The sequence below is a fragment of the Bidens hawaiensis genome, unplaced genomic scaffold (assembly GCF_021521415.1).
Source record: "Bidens hawaiensis isolate Kalapana, Puna unplaced genomic scaffold, B.hawaiensis_p1.1 tig00084006_1, whole genome shotgun sequence".
In the NCBI taxonomy this organism is placed as follows: domain Eukaryota; kingdom Viridiplantae; phylum Streptophyta; class Magnoliopsida; order Asterales; family Asteraceae; genus Bidens; species Bidens hawaiensis.
The window spans coordinates 15,726-20,175 of NW_027506779.1; positions in this window are offsets into that span (position 1 = coordinate 15,726).

Below are 4,450 nucleotides of genomic sequence, written 5' to 3' on the forward strand. Positions count from 1 at the left end.
TTAAAGGCAACTGATTCAAGAACCGACCAAAATAAGTTCATGATTTCGTTTAAATGAGTCGGGTTTCAGGTTTAATAAGAAATACTAGTATCCATACATGGAATGCCACTTTTGCATGTATTATTTGTATTCGCGGTTTCAAGATTTTATACTAAAATCTTTTGGATTAAGAGGAGAAGTAAGAGGTTATTGATAGTTAGATAAACTTTGGATTTGCCCTGAATTCCAGATCGTATTTCCATTCCTGGGAAAAAAAAACTCGGAATTTTATGAAAGTTGTCACAATTTTATATTTTAAATTTAGTGGTGGTGTTGTTACGAACATAAAGATACCAACCAAACTTATCGAACTGTGTCATTGTCGTAACGTGAGAGGTTTAGTCACCTAGCTAAATATTAAAAACATTTTGGTGATAGCACATATCTTAGGCCACATAACATAGCAACCTTGTATCACACCATCGATTATTTATTCGTTTATTTAGTTTTTCTTTTCTTTTGAATGATCAATTTATGGACCAAAGACTTCTCAAACCCAAGTGTCTTAAACGTTTACTAATTTATTTGGTGTGTTCAGTTCCGGTACCGTATGTTTTTATATATAAATATAAATATGTTAATTTATATTTTTTTTGTTAATACCGTATTTGTGTTTTTTTTAAATATGTTAATATTTCTATCCTAGGCTATATGAGTTCCACTACTTTATTTCATGGTGTCAATATTGTTCTAAACATTTACTAATTTGTGTTTTTTTCTAGTATCGTATATTTGTTTTAAATATGTTATTTTTTTTTGTTTTATAATTGTTGTCTGTGCCTTATTTTTTTAATGTTACTTTTTATAATAATTTATATAAATGTCACTATTGTTTTCTTGCATTGACTGATTAATATTTTTAATTTAGTGTCGGTATCGTAACGAACTTAACCATACCCATTAAATACACGCGACGGGTAAAAAACTAGTTTTCATTGGTAACTGAAAGATACGATGCATAATACACGTGTTATGCTTGTAATGCTAAATGAAAGGTTGTTAGTTCTAGCTTTGATTTTAATTTGATATTTACCAAACCATGTTTTTGATCTCCTATAACCCCATCTCTGGTAGCAAATCATGTACGATTGGAGATCACAAAATATCACAACATGTTTTTTGGTTTAGAACTTGTATCTATTGACAAAATCACGTACGCGACAAAGTAAAACGGACGGATTTGTATGCTGGAGTTTTCAATTTATTGTTTGAGTTGGCCCACGGGTGATTGCGCTACGAAAAAAAACTCTTGCAATTAATAAACACATAGATTATGATTTGTACTTTTTGAAACTAGTATATTTACATGTTTGACTAAGGCTTAAGGTTATATGTTGGTGGCTAAAGGTCCCAATGCCCGATTCATGGGATTCATTTACGAAACAACTAGAGCATGGAGACAAGCAAGGGATTTCAAAAGGGCACAAGAAATTGATGGATATGGAGACTTGGTGGTTGGACCTCACTTAAATTCTATCAATGTAGTGTTAACATGGTGGCGCCCTTCCGCCATAACGCCCCTCTCAGACCCCAGCACGTTGTGCGGGGCATAATGGAGCCTACGTAGCATGCAAAAGCGGGGCATAATGGAGCCTACGTAGCATGCAAAACGCCCATGACTTGGTTCCATAACACATACCTAACCAATTAGCGAATCTTTTTTCCTACTGCGAAGAGCTCAGCACACATCAAACTCTAACAAGATTATTCCCTTTACATACTATAATTCCTATGGTAAATGGTAGTAATCAACTTGCACCATAAATCATTAAACTGAAATAGAACTTTATGATGAAAATCGCAGCATGTCAAGGGCTAGTAAGGATCTTCCCTTTACATAATATTCGCATGATTATCACCATGACAATCACTTACCATCGAATAACCAATGAGTTTACCATATAAAGTCTCACAACTCGTATCATCAACTAAAAGATGACTAAAACCAAACTCAATTAACCAATGACAAGTGGAAGAGCCCGCGTGTTTCGGCGGGGACACAACATAAGTTCGATTGGTAGGGGTTTGGTTGGTGTCGAGTCAAAATGGGTCGGAAGTGTGTTCGGCTCAAAATGGGCCACTTAAAAAATCAAATTGGTTCGAATCAAACGGGTGGGGTGGGGTGGGTTGGGTGCTGGGTCAAAATGTGTTCGAATTAAACAGGGTTCAAAACGGATTCGAGTGAAAAGGAGTTCACGTCAAATTGGTCCACCTTATAAAAACATTTTGGTTCGGGTCAAATGGGCCACTTTGCAAGGCTTAGTTCCTGTGATCATAGGAGACGAGGAGGGTAGATATAAATAGAACATAAATACAATCATTGCAACCATTACATTCAGATCTATGGCTGGATTAACATAATATCAAAAGCCTTTTTCAAACTTTGATTCTTGTAGTATGTGGCAAATAAGAAAATAAGATTATATGAGAACAAGTGCAAACAAAATCAGAAGGTAATAGAAAATAGACCGGGAGTGAAACTAATGAGTTGAAAAGTTAACTTGAGTTGCAGCCAAATAACAACTACATGAAACCAGACATTAAAGAAAATAACTAGTTTTCTTTTTTTTTAAATGTAACTACTTCATAAGCTAAAAACAAAAACCTAAAACATAAACAATTATAATTTAGTATTGAGTTAAGTGTCATTTTAGTACATGTGGTTTGGTCTACTATGCAACTTTATCACATATTCTTAATTTTGTGCAAATGAGTACCTCAGTTTAAAAAATTTTGCATTTTTAGTACTTTTTTTAACCCCGTCAATTTTCATCCGTTAAGTTCGGAATATTTGCATAATTTCATTATTATTTGTTTTTTTATTTTATTTTTTCTCTCCCTATTTTCTTACAAGAATATAACTCAAACAAAAAACGATCCTAATTAGCCCTAACTCTCATAACCCTTAATCAATCACGATTCTCCAACATCGCTTATCAATACGCAAAACACATATTGGTCGATCAGACAATTTACTTAATGATATGTTATTATTTAGTTGAGTTAAATAAAAAAAATAGAGTGTGAGCTTGGACAATAAAAGATGGAATAACGGGTTGAGATGGGCCTTATGTCCATGGGCTTAAGGGTATATAAACCCCCTTAAACATCCTTAAAACCCTAAAACCCTCATTTCATTCATCCACCCACCTACACACACTCAAAAACACACACAAACACTTCTCTTCCATTACGGATCAGATTTGAATCCGAACCAAGAATGGTTTGTGTTAGATCTTCGTCATACAAGCATGAAACATGTCCATAATCATGTGTTGAATCAAACCCGTAGATAGAAGTGAACCATAAAAGGTACGTTTTAGATTAAAGGTTAAGTTTTTTAGGCCGATTTGCCCTAGGATTTGATACTAAGGCAAATTAGGTCTTAATATGTAAGAAAAAAAGGTAAACTTGAACGTAAACGAGATGTTTGGAATGAAACGGGACAAATGATAACGTTTAGACCGTGTTAGAATGAAAAAAATGAAGATTTTATGTCCCATAACTCGATTAGTCAGCAAAACGGGCATAAGGAGACGTAAGAAAGTTATTTGGTATGGAAAGGCATGAAATGGATTGAATTGAACCACACAAATCGAATAGAATGGAAAACAAATCGAATCAAATGAAAAAAGAACCGAATCAAATGGAAAATGAATCAAATCTAATTGAGATTCGATTCGATTAGAATTGTGACTCGATTCTATTAGAATTGAGACTCGCTTTGATTAGAAATTAGACTCGAATCGATTAGAATTTAGACTCGATTAGATTAGAAGTTAGACTCGATTCAATTAGAATTTAGATTTGATTCGATTAGAATTGAGACTAGATTCGATTAGAATTTAGACTCGATTCGATTGGTTTAGACTTGACCCAGAATCAAGGAAAGTCAGCTTAACCCCAGCCAGGGGCTCTATCCATTATACCCCGATAGAGGCTGCGGCCCCAGAACCCTGCTGACAGGGGCGCTGCCCCCGGACCCCCGTTCATATAGGGTTTTATTAACTTAGAAATATGATATGGATAGGGCTAGTTAGTTGATACTTGTAATTGTTATACAGTTAGCCGCAACCAGTTATGGAAAGGAGTTACCATTAACTCTGAAAGGAATTAGACTCAGGTGAGTTTCTAGCCCCATTTTCTTGATATGTTCCAGGGGTTGTGTGCATACTCGATGTGATTAGTTAATACACTTACCTTAAGTGGTAACTGCTATGTGAATGTTTTATGAATGATATATGAATGCTATAGAAAATATTAAAAGTACGTATGAAAGTATATAAATATAAATATAAAGAAAGGTACGAATGGTTGTATGGTAAGAGGATGTCAGAATCTAATAATACCTGTGAAAGGAGGGTGACAGACCCTATTAATATCTGTGAAATGAGGGTGACAGACCCTAATA